At 38.5% G+C, this 21,543-nt stretch overlaps 1 protein-coding gene across 1 annotated transcript in view; it reads right to left on the bottom strand.

Annotated features, from left to right (window-relative positions):
* LOC131435358 (neuroligin-4, X-linked-like) overlaps window positions 1–17,689 on the bottom strand; it is a 413,817-nt gene extending 396,128 nt beyond the window's left edge. Inside the window, exon 1 of the mRNA XM_058603165.1 lies at window positions 16,001–17,689. The gene's annotated coding sequence lies outside the window, so the exon portion shown is untranslated. The remainder of the gene's footprint in view (window positions 1–16,000) is intronic.
* Window positions 17,690–21,543: the final 3,854 nt, after the last annotated feature.

Raw genomic sequence — 21,543 nt, 5'->3', positions numbered from 1 at the left:
CGGCCTAACGAAAGAAACATCTATGAGCACTCTTTGGAACACAGCCCGACGAATGCGCAATCTTAACACCACGAATGAAAGCGAGGAATATTCCAACCGCTGGATATTCGATTTCGCTAAAAAAGTATGCCCAGACTCTGTACCGGAACAGAAGATCACCCGCGCCGCGACACCAAACACAAACGAAACACCGTTTTCGATGGTAGAGCTCTCACTTGCACTCTTGTCATGTAACAATAAAGCCCCGGGATTAGACAGAATAAAATTCAACTTGTTGAAAAATCTGCCTGACCCCGCCAAAAGGCGCTTGTTGAGTTTATTCAATAAGTTCCTTGAGGGCAATATTGTTCCACATGACTGGAGACAAGTGTAAGTGATCGCCATTCAAAAACCAGGAAAATCAGCCACCGATCACAATTCGTATCGGCCGATTGCTATGCTTTCCTGTATCCGGAAATTGTTCGAAAAAATGATTCTCTTCCGTCTAGACAATTGGGTCGAAACTAATGGCTTACTTTCAGATACACAATTTGGTTTCCGCAGAGGCAAAGGAACGAACGATTGTTTGGCGTTGCTCTCAACCGAAATTCAAATGGCATTTGCTCGTAAGGAACAAATGGCGTCAGTTTTCCTAGACATCAAGGGGGCTTTTGACTCAGTTTCCATAAACATCCTATCTGAGAAGCTGCATCAGCATGGTCTTTCGCCAGTTTTGAACAACTTTTTACATAATCTATTGTCTGAGAAACATATGTATTTCGCGCATGGTGATTTGTCGACAATACGATTCAGTTACATGGGTCTTCCTCAGGGCTCATGCTTAAGCCCCCTTTTATACAATTTTTACGTAAACGACATCGATAAATGTATCAACACATCTTGCACGCTAAGACAACTTGCCGATGACAGCGTTGTGTCTATTATAGGACCCAAAGCTGGCGATCTGCAAGGGCCGTTACAAGATACTCTTGCCAACTTATCCACATGGGCTCTTCAAATGGGTATCGAATTCTCTACGGAGAAAACTGAGCTGGTTGTATTTTCAAGGAAGCGAGAACCAGCACAACTACAGCTTCAACTAGGGGGTGAAAACATAGCTCAGGTCTTCACATTTAAATATCTCGGGGTCTGGTTCGACTCCAAAGGCACATGGGGATGTCACATTAGGTATATGAAACGAAAATGCCAACAAAGAATCAACTTTCTTCGTACAATAACCGGATCGTGGTGGGGTGCCCATCCAGGAGACCTGATCAGGCTGTACCAAACAACGATATTGTCCGTGATGGAATACGGATGCTTTTGCTTCCGATCCGCGGCGAACACTCATTTCATCAAGCTGGAAAGAATTCAGTATCGTTGTTTGCGTATTGCCTTGGGTTGCATGCAATCGACTCATACGATGAGCCTCGAAGTGCTGGCGGGCGTTCTCCCATTGAAAAACCGGTTCTGGGATCTCTCATATCGTTTACTCATTCGATGCGACATTTTGAATCCTCTGGTGATTGAAAATTTCGAAAGGTTAGTTGAGCTCAATTCTCAAACCAGTTTTATGTCCTTGTATTTTGATTACATGGCTCAGAATATTAATCCTTCTTCGTTTGTTTCCAACCGTGCTCATTTCTTGGATACTTCTGATTCTACTGTGTTTTTCGATACTTCCATGAGAGAAGAGATTCGTGGAATCCCGGATCACGTGCGCCCTCAAGTGGCCCCAAATATTTTTTATAATAAATTTAGAACAGTCAACTGTGAAAAGGTGTTTTACACTGACGGATCAAACATCAACGAGTCCACAGGCTTCGGTATCTTCAATCAAAACATCACCGCTTCGTACAAATTCAGTGATCCGGCTTCAGTTTACGTCGCAGAATTAGCTGCTATTCAGTACACCCTCGAGATCATTGAAACCTCGCCCAAAGACCATTACTTCATTGTCACGGACAGTCTAAGCTCAATAGAAGCTCTCCGGGCAATGAAGCCAGGAAAGTACCCCCCTTATTTTCTGGGGAAAATACGAGAACACTTGAGAACTTTATCTGAACGGTCTTATACAATATCGTTAGTCTGGGTCCCTTCGCATTGTTCCATTCCGGGAAATGAAAAGGCAGACTCATTGGCTAAGGTGGGCGCATTAGAAGGTGATATTTATGAAAGACCAATCTGCTTCAATGAATTTTTCAGTATTTCTCGTCAGAAAACTCTCGAAAGTTGGCAAACTTCATGGACGAATGACGAACTGGGACGATGGCTACACTCCATTATTCCTAAGGTATCAACGAAACCGTGGTTCAAGGGGATGAACGTGAGTCGTGATTTCATTCGCGTTATGTCACGGCTCATGTCAAATCACTATACATTCAACGCACATCTCCGGCATATCGGGATCGTGGAGAACGGGCTCTGCACCTGTGGCGACGGTTATCAGGACATCGAGCATGTCGTGTGGTCGTGCGTAGAGTATCGCGACGCCAGGTCGAAGCTACTGGAATCCCTCAGGGCCCGAGGTAGACCGCCTGAAGTTCCGGTTCGGGATGTGTTGGCGAGTCGGGATAGCTCATATATGCTTCTGATATACGAGTTTCTCAAACACATTAATATACAAGTGTAATCTGTTACATCTGGCTTAGAAAGTTCCTCCTATTTATCGACGTTGTTTCAACTGTGGCTAAGAATTATCTTCACCTGCAGGTTCGACACTAACTTCCGCCGATTATCCCGATTCCTCATCTGTCCACCATCTTCATCGGAACTAACAAGAGCTTTGTGCTGTCACTAACCTTTTCGCTTCCCCCCTCCCCGTCTCTTCACCATCTCGATGTCAACTAATTAGATCTCTGTCGTTTTAGTCAATTCATTCCCATATCCCCTTTTTACTCCGTTTTCCGCAATATTTACTTCGCTATTTTTTTTTTCTCATTTTCTTCTGTAACAACACCATCATCGCCCACGGAAACTTACCAACAGCATGCGGGCCACCCGCCGGGTATTCGTAACCTGGGGGTGTTTCCCGCGGACCCACACGGACCGAAGAATGCGGCCAACATGAACATTCACCAACGCCATATGGAAGACTCTCATGAAATATTCAATTCACCGGCCACTGCCGATCACCAGCTGAAGGCTGGATCTGCCAAAGTCAACCATTGCGACCCAAATATGACATTACTCAATGATACAACCCTAGTTTTAAGTTAGTCGTAAATTAAAATTAGTAAAAGCCCTTGGCATCTGAGAGCTTAAGCAGTGTGCCTTAAACATTATATTCTTGAATAAAAAAAAAAAAAAAACTTGCGATTCTCTCTTGGGAAATTCCACACAGCAACGATCATTATCAGACTAATTTTTTTAAGGGCCGTGAAATACTCAGAGTATGAAGTGGAGCGAAGGAATGTAGAAAAATTCTCTCGCGGTTCATGCATTGAGAGACTCGAGTTCTTGTAGCATCTTCTACCGGATTGAAAATGTTGTATACAATATAGATAGCAATATAGCAGCTTCTGTCAAATTTTCGGCAATCACCAACACTGCCTCTAGAACGGAACTTACTTGCTTTTCTTTAAAATGGCTCATCCAATTTACTAAAGCTTAGATTCATATTAACGATGCATTATTACGTTCCTGAACTCGGTTCTGATAGGACCTTCTGCTTCCAGATATCAAGTGTTTGAAATTTCTAATCGTCATACAGAGCGACAATGTAAAATAGAGAAAAATTCTTCTAATTTGGACTCAAAACTGTTCCAATGCATAGGTCATGTAGGTCTATGAGCAGTTCTTTTAAAAATACCTCAGTAATATTTTTTTGAGAATGGAAGTCACATGAGAAAAGCTTCAGCACACCACTAGGTGAATCAAAACAGGTTTATTTCCAATAGATTAATCCCAGTGCATAGAATTCGGAGGAAAAAACACGACGGGAGCCGCCATTTCGTATTCAACAATAATGAATAAATTTAAAAATCGAATCTGGAAGTTTTTGAGCCATTTAATGTTCCCATAAAAAATCTCAAATTACGATGGGTATTTCTCCAAATCTGTAAAAAACGTTTCCTTCAAAGAGGTACGACATCATCAAAACTGGTCTCGAAGCTATTCGAAATTGATGGTCTTTTTCATAAAAACGTTTATTTCATAAGGCAATATACAAAAGTTTTTCTTCGCCGTAGCATCCACAATACATAGTACTTTTAACCTAATACATTCCGAATATCATATTAGTGTGTCGGAATTCATTAGCTATTATAAATTCTAGTGATTAAAAAAAACATTTATTTTGTAAATGATCTTGTAACTATTTCTGATTTGTTAGTATCAATTCATCACTTTTATTTAATATAAGATAGCTGGCTATTGGTTGATCACCCTTCGCCAGCCTTGATGGTCTTGTCAGCTAATTATTCAATAAGCTCACTTCGGCTATACCCGTACTCAGTTTCAGATGTCGGAAGTACTTGAGTAGTCAAAAAAAACACTAAATTGTAATTACATTGGTTTGATTATTCCATTTATTTTATTTTATTAAACTAATTCACGGTTTTTCCTACCTTTTCCGACCCGAGAAAATAATTAAGAATAACGACAAAACCACAACGTGAGGTAAGTCAAGACAGTCTTTTTCATAAGCACAGTTTAGTCCAAGAAACTCATGACAAATCAAAGCTGGCCAGCAAATGTGGAAATAGACTTTCTCGGTAACAGTTATTAAAATTCATCAGTCCCAGTCCACCCGACAACCTGGCACTTACACGCCGCAGGTAGAACCATTGTATAAGCCCTAAGCTCGATTCTTTCCATTTGAGAATCCCCAGAGGCTAACTAAATTCATCCTACGGCCTATTCGTTCCGAACCAAGCTTCTCAGTCTAATCCTTTATTTACATTCAGGATTGCTGGTGAGGTTTCCTTCGCCATTTGCTCACCGTATACTGTGGAAACTTCTTGAAAGAAAATATTAATAGTACGCTTTGGGGAGTCGGGTAGACCCCTGCTGATTTATTTTCATCGGAGAGTCTAGCCACATACGTGTGTTTTGAGCCCCCGGCAACCTTTCGATCCATGCATGGGCCAAACCTCAGAGGATTTGTAATCTGTTTCTTGAAAGACGCCATGTTCGCCCTTCGGCTGATGAAGTGCTGAAAGGATTGTTTTTCTCTTCCAACCGGGGAAAAAAGGTAAACGAAAACGTGAGTGTGTGTATGCGTTTTTTTCGAGCTATGAAATGTGTGTTACCGCTGGGAGTCAGGCAGGTGTCAGCACGTGAGTTGAAAGTGTATGATTTTTATTTCACAGACCGTTGCCTTGAGTGATGCTAAGTGGAAAACTCTCCTTGGCTGCGAATGGATGGTGTGAATTTTCGGCTGATGATGAATAATGCTAAACGGGGGAGCTTCTGGCATTGGCGAGGGATAAAGCGTGCGAAGGAATCCGTTGATGGAACGTTTCGTTCGTTCGGGCTTTTATGTTTCGAAGTTGTTTGTTTAAAAGAACCAATCAAAACATTGGATAAATTTGAGGGTGCGCGCATGCAAGATCGGTACGCATTAAGTGATTTAGCGAGTAATGTATTAAAATTTGTTAGAATGAAAATCTGTTTGAATCAAAGTTAAACAGGGTTAAGATGGATGTTCTGTACTTGAAGGAAAGATACGAAGAAACAAATGTAATCTAATTATAAATTAAAGCTAAGTACAGAAGAAGTATGGAAAAGGTTTATAGTTCTTATGTATACGGATCAATTAAAGTGCCACCGAAAAAGCACTATATTATATAAATTGACGTAGAACTACATCTTTGCTTTCTATGTACGGGTGCAAAGAAGCGGAAGAGAGATATAGATTACAATTTTGTGTAATCTATATCTCTCTTCCGCTTCTTCCGCGGAATCGTCCGCGAATTTTAGCATGATGATTTTTATTCGCTGATTATGTTTGGTCGACTTTGTCATATCAATCTAAATGGACTGATGAGCTGTTACATCGAATCGATTTACTTTGCTGAACTGAACGGTTTGGAGCCGCTAACCAATATGAGCTCTCATCACAAACACCAATAAACTAAATGGACCTTTTCGGGGTATCCTGAATTCTTAATAAATTACATATTCCGCATAGATATAACCAAGTATATGTGAAACACAGAAAAACGGCCGATCAATATTCAAAACAAATTCCAACAGTAACTTTGACGTTGATTTGTAGCTCTACGTCAACAGATCGAGCAACCCCTTAGGACTGTTTATTTAGTTTTTGTCTTTCTCTATAGAAAAGAAGGTTTACTGGAAAACCCAACTTCTGATCGGAGCTCAGGAGACCCATAGTGTTATATACATTGGATTCAGCTTGACGAGATCGGAAAATATCTGTGTATTTATTTATTCTATACACTCAATTTTCTTGGAGATGCCTGAGCCGATTTCAAAAAGTGCAGGCTCATTTGAAAGCTACTATTGGATTGTGGATCAAGTTCGAAGTTCAAGTGTCTGACACTTCCGGTTCCGGAAATATGATCGCGAGTAATGTATTAAAATTTGTTAGAATGAAAATCTGTTTGAATCAAAGTTAAACAGGGTTAAGATGGATGTTCTGTACTTGAAGGAAAGATACGAAGAAACAAATGTAATCTAATTATAAATTAAAGCTAAGTACAGAAGAAGTATGGAAAAGGTTTATAGTTCTTATGTATACGGATCAATTAAAGTGCCACCGAAAAAGCACTATATTATATAAATTGACGTAGAACTACATCTTTGCTTTCTATGTACGGGTGCAAAGAAGCGGAAGAGAGATATAGATTACAATTTTGTGTAATCTATATCTCTCTTCCGCTTCTTCCGCGGAATCGTCCGCGAATTTTAGCATGATGATTTTTATTCGCTGATTATGTTTGGTCGACTTTGTCATATCAATCTAAATGGACTGATGAGCTGTTACATCGAATCGATTTACTTTGCTGAACTGAACGGTTTGGAGCCGCTAACCAATATGAGCTCTCATCACAAACACCAATAAACTAAATGGACCTTTTCGGGGTATCCTGAATTCTTAATAAATTACATATTCCGCATAGATATAACCAAGTATATGTGAAACACAGAAAAACGGCCGATCAATATTCAAAACAAATTCCAACAGTAACTTTGACGTTGATTTGTAGCTCTACGTCAACAGATCGAGCAACCCCTTAGGACTGTTTATTTAGTTTTTGTCTTTCTCTATAGAAAAGAAGGTTTACTGGAAAACCCAACTTCTGATCGGAGCTCAGGAGACCCATAGTGTTATATACATTGGATTCAGCTTGACGAGATCGGAAAATATCTGTGTATTTATTTATTCTATACACTCAATTTTCTTGGAGATGCCTGAGCCGATTTCAAAAAGTGCAGGCTCATTTGAAAGCTACTATTGGATTGTGGATCAAGTTCGAAGTTCAAGTGTCTGACACTTCCGGTTCCGGAAATATGATCGTAGAAGTCACGTAACTAACAAACAACACTTTTTATCTATACGCTCAATTCCCTCAGAGATAACTTAACCGATTTCATCAATTTTAAGTTCCTTTGAAAATTACTACTTGAACAAGTTTGATGATCATTTGACTAACTCTTTCGGTTCTGTTCATATAATCGTATGAGTAACCCAACCGAAAAATACTACTATTTTCTACCCGCACAATTTGACAGATTTAACCAATGTTATCTCCGAAACTGGGAGTTCAAATGTATTATTTTCAATACATTTGGTTTGAGCAATTTTTCGAGGCTTCCCCCGTGAAATGCGTCGATCTGCCGAAGTTACCAAACAGTTCTGTGAACGCTGTAAGTTCTAAAGAATGAATTGGTGAATGCAACACTGGAAAAACTGTAGCGTTTTCTTCATACTTTTAAGAAAAAATACGGATAAAATTATTCGTCACGGTTTCGAAGGAATTCTCGAATTTTTTCTATAACACGGTTCATTAGGCGGCGCACGCCTTCTTCGTCCATCGTTTTAGCTATCTTATTCCACCAGGTCGTCATCTGATTGATGTCTTTGACATGCCTTGAGTCTCTTCTTCATGATTGTCCAGTATTTCTCAATAGAGCGGAACTGGGGACAGTTGGGTGAGTTAAGGTTTTTCGGAACAAACTGGACCCCTTTCTCTGCATACCATTCTTGAACGACTTTGCTGTAATGACAGTTTGCCAAATCTGGCCAAAACATTACGGGATGATCGTGGGATCGAATGAACGGCAAAATTCTTTTTTGGAGACACACTTTTTGGTATAGTTCCGATGTCATTATCTTATTTGTAACGAGAACTTTCGTTTTTTGCCACAGCTGCAAATGCTCTGCCAAATCATACATTTTCTTGCAAATTTGTCAGTAAAAACCAATATAAATTTGGCTGGAACATCCCCCCCGAGCCGTTGCCAAGTAAAACTTTTGACCTGGGATTTGTCTGAAGTCAGCCTTGATATAGGTTTCATCGTCCATCAGAAGACACCCGTCGAACTTGGTCAGCACCTGGTCATATAGTTTCCGAGCACGAATTTTGGCCACACTATTCTGTTTTATGGTCCGATTTAGTGTTTGCTAGCTCGATACGACTTGATTCCTTCCTAGAGTTCCTTAATCGTCTTCAAAATCTTACCACGCAGTTTCCGGTCGACAGTTACACTCCGACGATTGGCTTGAGGCTTCCGAATCGTCGTCAATGTTTCCTTATACCGTTTGATAAAGCGCCATACGGTATTTCTGGGCAATTTCAGCTGTTTAGCTAGTCTAGATGCAGACCACAATGGATTTTCCAAATAACTGTGCCCAATTTTTTCCCTTCTTTCGGATTTCATGCTTATTGTTTACAAAGTACAGTCGATTTGCGGAATGTCAAAAATTATACGTGAAGCTGACAAAATTCCCGACACGTGAGCGCCAAGAACATCCAAATCCGTTCAACAGGAGCGTCACAATATGAGCAAAAGTTTGTTCCAATTCTAAATGAAGCAAGCTTTAGCGTGATGGGTGAGTCGATGCCTTTCACGCAGCCCGCCTGGGTTCGATTCCCAACCCCGCACATAGAATCTGAAAGTTTTTCTGGCCCGAAGAGGTGAATGACCTTAAGGTTAAAACCTCTACTTAAAAAAAAGAAAACTTTTTGTGTGTTATGTGTCATTTGCGCGAAGCTATTCGTAAAAAGAGGCCGGAATTGAGGTCCGACAACTCTTGGGTTTGCACCACGATAATGCACCGTCGCATATTACATTGATTCTTCGTGATTTTTTCGTCAAAAATTCAACCAATGCCGTTCCGCAAACACCGTATTCGTCTGATTTAGCTCCGTGTGAGTTCTGGCTATTCAGCAAACTCAAATGACCGCTCCGTAGAAACCGTTCTGAGACAATTGAAGACATCAAACGTGAATCGCTAAGCGCATTGCACAGTGGTCCGAAACGGGAGATTAGCGCGACAAAAATATTTTCACTATTGAATATTAGTTTTTTTGTAGTTGGTGTCTTCACAAAAGTTGTTTGTAATCAAATGGCGCTCCTTTTGATGAAAAATGTTACTAGGGTGGTCCTCATTAAGATTGAAATCTGAAATCTAACTTTCTTAATTGAACTCAAAAATGATTTTGTTGTACAATAAAGTTGTAGGAATTTTTATTTTGAGCTACTTTGCTAGAAAAATAGCACCTCTCTAGCTTTACATTTGATCGAGTTACATAAATTTTCCCAAATAAAAGTAGGGTGGCTCCTGAAAATTCACTTTTTTTGTTCTTACTTTTTTGTGAAACGTTCTACGGAAAAGTTGTCTTCAGAAGAGTTGTTGTACTAATCATTGCGCACAATTTTGTTCAACCAAGCTTTTTAATATGAGCTACCAGCAAAAAGTTATGATTATTTTTTCATCAAACACTAGTCAAGCTTCAAATATCAATATTCATTAGATGCCAGATCGATAAAAATGTATCCTAGGCGGTTCCTCAAAGGTCTAATTATAAGTAAAAGTTTAAGAGTAAATTGGAAGGGTGTTTTTTTTTAAATTATTTAAATTAGTCTCAAAAATACCTTCAAAATACTCAAAAACATTGCATAAATCTTAAACGCCTTAACGTATCAACATACTTCCTTTGGCAAAACAATAGTATCGAATTAGTTCTACAAGTGTTCCATACATTGTCCATTCGAGAAATGAGAAGCACAAAAACTACAGCCGAAAATAGATTGCAGAACAATTTCAATTATTTATTACCAAAATAACTACTTCAATTGAGTTTGAGCAACTGAGGATTAGAGATACTGGGCCGCATGAATAAAACGTAGCATGCTTGAATTTCGGTAGTAAATGCTACGTGTGGATCACGTTCCTGCCAAAACATGCTACAAACTGTAGTATTTACAACAAGTTTTCGGTAGGTAGCTCTAGAGGTTGCTAATCGTGTGTTTGCTGATACAGTGATGTACAGAAATGAAAAATGTGGCATTTTTACAGATGTAAGTACGTTTCTTGCTTTGTGCATGCTTACGCCAGCTTTTCCGGCTCTGTGTCGATACGGTATGCAGTAAATGCTTAAATTCGGAAGTAGCATTAACAATTGATCTTTAACAATTGATTTGTAAGAATAAATAAAAAAATTGAAATTATTATCAAAGGCTTACTATTTTTTGGCCACAGTAGTATGAAAAACTATTTTAATAGACCTAGCAATGTTATGAAAAGAATGCCATTCTCATCAACGTTCGTATGATTTATCGATGTATTTCGGATATTTTTGTCAACTACTTCCAGCGATTTCGAATCCAGAAACCGAAGATACACAACAAAATAGTGAGGGTTTTTGGGCCATCAAATAAAAAGATTCACAAATTTGATTAGAAAACAATTTAGAAGATTCCGTCTCATTTTTCCGACGTCAATCATATAGTTTGAAATTGTGAAACAAAATTCCGGAAATGGAATCAAGATCAATTGGATGGAAATCGGATCAAGATAAATTTCAATAGCAACTGATGGTCATACGATCTTCCATTGAAATCTAAGTTTGCGAAAATCAATCTAACCATTCCAAATAAATCGATGAGAGCTCTTTTCCTGAGAATTTTGACCGCTACCAGCGGGCCGGTAATCGCGATCGGTATGGCCTAAATCAGTTTGTTCAACCATCAACTGCGAAAATCTACAAATACGAAAAGTTATGAAACAATTTAAATTCATTTTTGTCTTTTCTGCACAGCTCTTTGTATGACGAAGTGAAATTTTTAACTCGGGAACCGAATGTTAGACTCGGCTAAAAAATCAATAACATTCGGCGAGTTAATACAACCATATGTGTCTAATCTCGTGAAAAACAGTTTCACCATTTCCAAGAAATTGAGGCTCTACTTCGAAAAATGTCTAACCACTACTTTCGGAAATCGGAGATCGGTATAGCCGAAATGTGTTTGCTCGACAATCAATTTAAATTGGCCACACATTTCATCCCGTCATCAGAATTGGAATTCGAATTCGGATAAAATGCAATAGCAGCTTATTGCGATCTCGATAAATCGATTGCAGTGGTATATGACACTCTCTTTTAAAAATTGTAATGTACATAAATTAAAAAAATTATATTTTCATTTCAGTGATCGACCTTTGTGTCATGTAACATCTACTTACATGAATGAACTAAAATCACTCTTAGATACGGGTATAGCGTGAGTACCTATTGTTTCGATCGATCTTATGCCGGATACGTTTCACTCGAGGGCATTCATTCTTAAACATGAAACACTTTAAATGTGTCAATAGAAACCCAATAGGTAATCGAGTTTGTTATTAAATAAATAGTAAACTTCTTGTATAAATTACGACCAAGAACAAGTCTCAACTATAACTTGTCAGTGAGAGAAATAGGAATATTAATATAAATAATAACGCATCGCTTTGTTTTTGATGGACAAACATTAGAAAAAAAAGTTCTATCATCCAAAAACCAAATCATCAGTGGCAATAAATAGGACCAATATGTTATAAATTTTACAGCACGATGCATCATCGAATCAATAATCGGTTGCACGTCTTCTACTATCTTGTTTCAATCCGGTGGCTGCTTGGGATGATGGAAAGGGAACTGAATCGGATAAAATCGGACGTCGCCGGCCAGCACACCTTTAATTCATAATCAGACACGTCAGCAACCACCAACCATTGCAGCTGTCCGTACGTGCCAGGGCGTGAACCATATCATACTAGTCTCAACAAATGGACTGTATAATGGCTTGACCCGAAACCAGAATGTGAACCATGAGAGTGTGGTGAGTACTATCCAAACTAGTATCGGCTAGGCTTGATATTCGTATACGAAATACGAATTCAGAACTGAGAATCATACGAAACGATAGTCCCATTAACGAACGAGAATTTTGCTAACGCTATCGAAATCGATGCATGTTGATGGTGGCTGGAATGCAATTTGTAGCTTATTTAGCACATAGGAACCGAATATGGAAAAACATGATAGAGAAAACAGGCTACTACAGATCAATCACTTCGTGACGCATAGTTACTAGCTCGAAACTGCTGAACGTTAATTATTTAACGATGGTCATAGTGTCGGAAAGCAAAATCAATTACAAAACTATTTACATTTTGGATTTTATAACAGCTGTCCAATTGCAATCAGTAGGATAACAGCACTTGTTCAGTGATCAATTCAATTTATCATCGCAAAATTAGGTCTACAAAAACTTAATATGTGTATATTTAAGCTACTCGACCACGCCAGTTATACCAAATGAAATTCCGGGATACTGGGAAGAACGAGTTTTATCATGAAGCAAACAACATCGCCTAACTACAACGGAATCACATGAATTAATTCCAAACCATTTGGGAAAATGGTTGTTGGTCGATATCACATTCATTATAAGAACCATTCCGGAGATCCGGAATACCGAGTCTCTCTGCACAGCTTGTCTGCCGAACGCCCCACAGCAGTAGGAAAATACGAGGGCCGGGAATAAGTGTGCCGCTATGTGCTATGCAAATATATGTACTTATGAATGATCTATGCAGCGATTGTTCCATCCAGTGTTATAGTGCGAACAGAGCGGCATCGCATCATCCTAGGAATACGTTGCCAGGTACTGGTAGTGACAAATTTGAAACATTTTCATTTGCCCGAAAACGGGATTGTTGGGAACTGCAAAGTCAGTATGTAAATTAGGAGAGAATTTATTAAACTAAACCCGGTTCAGACAGTGTGGGCGACCAGTGGGTAAGCAAATGCGTGTGTTGGTGAAAATAGGATAGGCTAGGATTTTCAGTGGTGACCTTCTGCCTTGATGACTAAACGTGCGGTTTGCCTTCCTAAATCCATATGCCGCTAGCTGGAATTAAATAACGAGTCGGTTGCACGAACTTTACGTGCTCCTTAATGGATGATTCTTTTTATACATCGAGAGAAATGGGGACGGTAGTTTTTAGAAATGGATAATACAGACTATCGAATTTGGAGTGAATTATTTTTGATAGGGTGGTATTGACATGTTTTACTCGGCCAGCCAACCTCAAAAACATGGTTTGGACAGATAGAAACGATGGATGGAACCAACACGGATGTAGTAACAAGTTTCGGTTGATCGCCAAAGTCTGTTAGAAATATCACGAAAGCGCTTTCAATCGAATCGATTCATGTTATATAAGATTAATTTGATGATGATCCTTGCTAGTATTATCTTAATTTGAAACAGTTTTCAAAGAAGCACAAAATATTCCCATCGAATTTATAAGCAATAATGAATTAGATTTTATTGAATCTTATAAACTTTATACAGCAGACAAAAAAGCATTTCATCAAAGACACATACCCCTTAGTCCCATACAAAAAGATCCAAAATTTTGGTTCACCGAAGGAACCAAGTTGACCTAGTCCCTTCCTTCGTTTCGGACTGACAGATTGTACTCAAATAAATATTCTCGTTCGAAATACTTGAACAATCACGTGAAATGGTTTCAAACGTCAAAGTGACTATTATACGTGACGAATATAAATGGATAGAATCATCACATACAATTTACGTGAATTGATCGAACATCAAACAATCTACGTGAATTTCCAGTGTGAAAAAATCAATTATACAAATGTCGAGAAGTGAGTCTTTTCAGTGTAATTAGTTTGGTAATTTGCTAAGAATCTCTAGTAATAACATAATCCACCTTAAGGTTACAGAGCAAACTAATTGTTACCTTGTTTCAACCATTTTTTTTTCTATTTACAGGTTTTGACTTGAAAGATCATAAAAATCACGTTCCCCCCACGATCTTATCAGCTGATATCGAATTTTATCAATTTTCCATATGGGACTGATATGCAAGTATGAGCAGAATAGCGTGGTTTTAATTTACTGGAATATTTTTTTTTTCATAGTAAGATTTCTATTTATTTTTTTTTTTAGAAATGTGAAAAGATCTTAAAGGACGTCATGACTTCATATAAATATTGTCGCAATATTATAAAACCTGTTTTAATCCACCTAGTGGTGTAATGATGCCTTTCTCATATCAATCATACTATCATATATAATACTGTGGTACTCTTCAATATAATTTTATTCGAATCTTAAAAGAATAATCGAAATCGGTTTGTTTGACCGTCTACTGATAAAAACTATCAATTGGAAAGGATTTGAGGTCTATTTATAACTCGGATCCGGATGAAATTCAGGAATTACGTATGAGACCGCAGGACCTTTAATTTGAACCTAAGTTTGTGAAAATCGGTCGCGCCATCTATGAGAAAAGTTAGAACAAATATTTTGATTTTTTTGCACATTTTACCCCATAACACACACATACATACATACATACACACACATTTTGCGTACTCGACGAACTGAGTCGAATGGTATATGAAACTCGATCCTCCGGGCCTCGGTTCAAAAGTCGGTTTTCACAGTGATTGCATAACCTTTCTATATGAGAAAGGCAAAAATACATTTTGATTATATGAGGCCTCTACCAATTATCCAATTAATTTCTTCCCGTTCGAGCAGATGTTCCTCAAGGTGTGTAGCTTCATATTTTCACTTCAGATCTCAGAAATCTAACCCTTGCTCATCAAAAATCTCTATTCTGTGACGACACACGTTATCCAAGGGTAGAAATCTCCGAGTGATTTGTAGTCGCCTACAATGAAGCTTAATTTTATTTTAATGATTGGTTGTGACAATGTAAAATTGCACCAAATGTGGCAAAAACGCAATAATTTATTTTCCTTCTTAAGTCTAGAGCTTTTTGCCTTTCTCTATAGAAAGGTATTAGAATTGCTGGAAAAAACGACTTTCAAACGGAGTTTCGGAGACCCATAGTGTTATATACCATTCGACTCAGTTCGACGAGATCTGAAAATGTCTGTGTGTGTATGTGTGTGCACTTTTCGAAGATATTATTACCGCTCAATTTCCTCAGAGATGACTGGACCGATTTCAACAAACTTAGGCTCATTTGAAGCTACTGTCGGGCCATTGATCAAATAGCTGTGACATTTGGTTCCGGAGATATGATGGTATAAGTGACGTAACCGGTAAGCGGTAGAGCTCAAAAGTTTAAGCACCTCAAAAAAAGTCCCCACGCAAAATTTGAGCTAAATCGGATATGGGTAAGGCGGTTAAGGTTTTAAAATTTTCGATATTGAAAAATCACCATAGGGATATGATTGAGATTTCCGAAATTAAATTTTTTTTTTATGCCAAACGTCTTAGAATTTTAGTCACTGCATATTGAACCGCCAACCCGGGCTTTGAAGGTTACACTAAATCACTGGTTGCATAAATAGTGTAAATTTTGGTCTGCTTAGCGGTTTAAATTGCACTGTTTGTTTTCGAGGAAAATCGAATCCAAAAATAGCACCTGGTGTGACACTAACACCTCATCCCTTTCATTGACCCACAGTATCCTCCATAGAAATGATATTAAGGCTCCCTCAAAAAGGCAGCCCCTGACAAAGAATAAAAATCAATGAATCGAAAAATATCAAACCTTTCTCTGCTCGTTACAGCTAGTGACTCCAAATTGTTGTTCACTTTCGTACTCAAGTTCTTTGTGTCGCAGTCCCAAGAGTCCATTCGTCCTAAAAATCGGTAGACAGTAAAATCTCTCTGGTATGGTTGGTTTCACTTTCGAGAAAATCAAATTAACAAAATCTCTTCCTGGCAGCTTATTGTGCCGGACGGTTCCTCAGACTCACTTTTTTTTCAAACATTACGCTGTGGAATAGCCTGAGTGGATAACATCGCCATTGTATGAACCACCAACATTAACAAAACACTTTTTCTTCGGTCAGAAAGGATATCAAATTTACATCCGGCGATCAACACTTTAATTTATCATCTTTTTGCACTTTCAAAATAGCTTTCGGTTTCATATAATCCGTTATCCTATATCACCGACAAATGGGACGGTACGATATTATTTTTTCTCTGTAATTGTGAACTGACCTTAAAACATTTTTTCACTCTCACCACCCACCACATCCACTTGGGGAAGGAAACATCCGGCACTCTACCTTTTAACTGTACGTAATAGAACGCAAGGAGGTCACACTCCTAATTCCGAGCGTAACTTAGTAAGTAAAACTTTATCTCACCCTGGAGGACGACCGCACACAGCATCGCTCCTCGTTCACATTTTCTCACGATTCAATTCGGATTCGGTTGGTTGGGTGGAAGAATTTCGGGACTGGAGTCGTTTTCAATTTCGTAAGCCTCACCTCGAGGTTGATAGTCAGGGTCGGAAATCGTAAACGGCAAATACTCACTCCTACAGTTGCTTCTGTTTACGTTGATGATATTACCATTTTTATTTCCTTTTACTTATTCATTCCAACAGCATGTAAATTATCGCAATAGAAAACAACCGCCTCAAGGCGGACTCACTAACAATGTTTGGTTTTCAAACAATTCCCAGATTCAGCGATGGAGAGGGTGGTCGTCACAATTCGTCGAATTCATCTGTTTTTGCTGCAGGAACACTCCGCCCCAAGCGACGAGAACTGAGGGTTCCAAATATATATCTTTCGTTCCACTCATGTAGGCGAAAACAAAAATCATTTCGACCTTTCACTCCACCGGCTGTTTCCTGGAAAACACAGCACAACGGCCCGTTATCGTAAAAAAACTCGAATGTACGGCTCAATTTCCGTGGCACACGTACCTAGAACTACTACAAAATTTACATTTTCCAGAGTGAACTTATTCAGAGCAAAATCTTTATTCATTACAATTCATACATACAGAAGCAATTGAAGTGCCAATCGAATTACACGGCCAACTATAATCAACCGCTAACAGGGTCACACGATTAGCGTACCCTTCTTAAATGAATATTCACAAACCAACCGTCTCCCAATAGCAATTCCCAGCTTTTCATGTACGGGGGGAGGCAATGTTTCTTGCGTAAACACTAATGAATTTTTCAGCTACTAGTTTTCTTCTTCGGCATCATCAAACTCCACCCGTTCCTAATAATAGAAACTACCGAACTGAATACGCCCGAGACCAGCACGCGACAAACTTCAATTCAGAACGCAAGGCCAATATTAATCCCCTTTAGAAAACATCCGCAGCTCCTGGAGCAATTCCCATGAAAGTTGAACCTTGTCGAACGACAAACTATAGACGTGCGCGCTTAAAAATCGAAAATCACGTCACGACACGTCCGGGGCTAGAGTTGTACTAAATCCTTGCCGTGTCTAATGGGGATGAATGCGAGGGGCTGCTAAATCAAGCCGCCAGCAAGGACTTCGGATCGCAGCTACCCGACTCTCTTTGGTCTACCAGAGGGATTTTCTCTCTCGCAGCGAGAAACTCTCATGTTCACGGAAATTGGGGATGTTGGAACTGCTCGAAAGCAGCTGATCTGCTATCATTGTCGGAACTGTGTTTGGCGATTTTCATAGGAGATTAGAGAGAAAATGAGAAGAAAAAGTCGTCATAAGTGAGACGGTTCCATTGCGAAAAGTTAATAACAGAGAACGAGAATTACTCATATGGGTTCAAACAACAAGAGAGAATCTAATGAGAAGTAATACGAAGTCATTGACCACCGTTGAAACGATGGCGCTTAGATCATTATGGAGGTAAATAGATCGCCAATCGCCAATTATTTGAATTTTTCAATTTCAATGCCTTTTTTTACATTTTTTTAATTTTCAGAGTCGAGAGTCATCACTAGAAGAAATTTTAACAAATTAAAATAATAAATGAATGTATTTATAAGTTTCATAAGCATATGGAAAATTCTGCAGAATTGCAAAATATTTTAATCGATTATGTAGCGTTCGGTGATTTTGATGATCTGTTATCGGCATATCCAATAAAAATCGACTATACCAGGTTTATTTAAAGTTGTCACTTGCAAGGACATTTCTCAGCAGTGTAGGTCTAGTCTACAGTTCCATTGTAACTATCGGGCTGATCGGACGTGAATTCGTATTTTCCCAATCGTGCGATGAATTGTTTAATTCCGTTATCAAGGTCATTCCGTGTTCTATTGTCTGCGTCAATGCGGTCGAGTGATAATCCGAATTAATCCACCCTCAAGGTCGGATGTGAGCTTGTGTAAAGAAGCACTGTGTGTGGTACATTTAGCCAGCTATATTTTTACAAATACATTAGACAGAGTATGGTGAAAAAACGTGTAAGGTTTCCATTTTTAATGGAAAAAAATTAAATCTCCTTAGACTTTCTGAAGACCTGAGCTCGCGATACAATACAGTACAACAAATCGAAAAGGTACGCCCTGACAAGCTCAGGGTCTTGTTAGCCAGTGCAAAACAGGCTAACGTAATCGTTCAATATGAGCTCTTCGCGCGGGAGTATCGCGAAGTCTAGATAGACGACGTGATCACCGATCCGAGTCTGACTTGCGAGGATGTTCTTGTGCATAGGGTGGGCGGCTTTAAAAACCCCCTACTCAAGGATATTAAAATACAGGATTGCAAGGAATTGCGTTCAGTATCGACCGCGGGATATGGGACTAAGTCATATACCCCATCAGAGTCGTATCGAGTGACTTTCGCTGGTTCGGCTTTGCCTAACCTCCTGGACCGAGTTCGTTTACCTGTTCGCCTTTTTTGCAATTAGTGCAGTTCATGTTTTGGTCATGAACTGCACTAATTGCAAACAAATGGGACATACAGCATCCCATTGTTGCACTAAAATCCCGTTATATAATGTGTGGAGGAAGTCATGCGGATAACTCCTGCGGTGGAGACATTGAAAAGTGTCTCTACTGTAAGAAGGGGCCACATGAGCTCTCTGATTGTCTCGCGTACAAATTGCGTAAGGATAAAATAATGCGTTCACTCAAGCAACATTCCAAGCGCTCATTTACGGAAATGTTGAAATGTGCTGCGCCACCTACCGAAAATCCTTACGCTTACTTGTCAACTGACGAGAGCTAATATGATGACCCCCTTTAAGGTACATCTTTGGCTGTCCCTCATAGCTCATCAATCAGAAAGAAGAGAAATATATCCTCTGATAAGCTCCCTAGTAAGGGTTCGACGAAGTCTTTAGAGGGGGCTCCTAAAACTACAGCAACAGGAAGTGATGCCGAAAAACCGGAGAAAAAAGCTCCAGGCCTTGGAAAATTAAATTCCGTGCAAGAATTTTCACCACTTCCTGGGACTCAATCAGAAAATTTACGTTTGTTAAATTCTCTGATATCGTGGACTGGATCATGACTTCCTTCAATATTTCAGAACCTCTTAAAAGCCTATTAATGGCTTTCATTCCTACAGTTAAAACATTTTTGAAACAGTTAAGTGCAAAATGGCCCCTTCTTTCAGCGATCGTATCCTTCGATGGCTAAGTCAGAGGTCACAGATACAATCACTGCACTATGGTCCGAAACGGGAAATTAGCGTGACATAAATATTTTCACTATTATATATAAAATCTTTGTTGTTGGCGTCTCCACAAAAGTTGTTTTTAATGAAATGGCGCTCCTTTTTATAAAAAAAAGTTACTAGGGTGGTCCTTATTTAGATTGAAATCTGAAATCTAACTTTTTTAATTGAGCTCAAAAACGATTCTATTGCACAATAAAGTTGTAGAAAACTTTATTTTGAGCAACTTTGCTGAAAAAAGCAGCTCTCTAGTTTTTCATTCGAGTTACATCAATTTTCCCGAGTAAAAGTAGGGTGGCTCCTGAAAAATCACCTTTTTTGTTCTAACTTTTTGCAGAAACGTTCTCTGGAAAAGCTGTCGAGTCAGAAGATTTGTTGAACTAATTATTGCGCACAATTTTGCTGAACCAAGCTTTTCCATATGAGCTACCAGTAAAAAGTTATGATTGCTTTTTCATCAAAAACTAGTCAAGCTTCAAATATCAATATTCATTAGATGCCAGATCGATAAAAATGTATCCTATGTTGTTTTTGAAAGGTAATAATATAAGTAAAAATTTAAGAAAAATTTGGAAGGGTATTATTTTTTAACTTATGTAAATTAGTCTTAAAATACTTTCAAAATGCTCAAAAACATTGCATAAATCTTAAACGTATAAACATACTTCCTTTAGCAAAACAATAGTATCAAATTAGTTCTACAAGTCTTCCATACAATATTCATACGAGAAATAAGACACACAAAAACTACAGCCGAAAATAGATTGCAGAACAATTTAAATCAATTTATTACCAAAATAACCACTTTAGTTGAGTTTGAGCAACTGAGAAATACTGTAGAATATGGTTATTCCTAACTAGTTGGCCATGATAAATCTATGAACAGAAATTTTCATTATCTCGACAACCATCCAACAAGCTGGTGCAAATTGGTAAAACGCAAATATTTTTATCCACATCATACCGAGACATTGGCCTTTCTTTCTCATCCACTTGTGTACCGAATAGCCTGTAACGACCGGAAAACGACGCACAATGAATTTTGGTTCGAATAAATTCATTCTACTCATTTTAACAAATTAATGATTTTCTTGGATTCCAGGAAGTGCTTTGTTTTACAAAAAGTTAACGGATATAATGATTTTTGGTACACGGAGTCATGATAATTAGTCTCGCGATTTTAACTATTGGTATGTTTAGTGAAGATGCTCAGGAACTCGAAATAAAAGTATCCACGGAACTTTAGAGAGCACCATACTAGAAAATTCACCAGAATCGTGAATATCGAAGATGTTTTTAAAAGGCTGCTGTTAATTTCAGACCCTATCTTGGCATTGTCGAACAAACAAAATACTAGAATTTCAGAAGACTTATCCTAACAAGCAAAATATTTAGTTTTAGATAAAAAAATAATTCATTGTTTCATTTATTCAATACATACCAAATCGCCAACAACTGTACATAGGACTGTTATTTTGAATATAAACGATACGATTATTGCGATAACGGAATTAAAATTAATTGAATCAGTTATTTTGGTAATAAATTTGATAAAATTGTTCAGCAAAAAAATTATTTTCGGCTGTAGTTTTCGTGTGTCTCATTTCTCGAATGAACAATGTATGGAACACTTATAGAACTAATTTGATATAAAGGAAGTATATTTATACGT

The sequence above is a fragment of the Malaya genurostris genome, chromosome 3, assembly GCF_030247185.1.
Source record: "Malaya genurostris strain Urasoe2022 chromosome 3, Malgen_1.1, whole genome shotgun sequence".
Lineage (NCBI taxonomy): Eukaryota > Metazoa > Arthropoda > Insecta > Diptera > Culicidae > Malaya > Malaya genurostris.
This window is presented reverse-complemented; position numbering and strand designations above follow the sequence as displayed.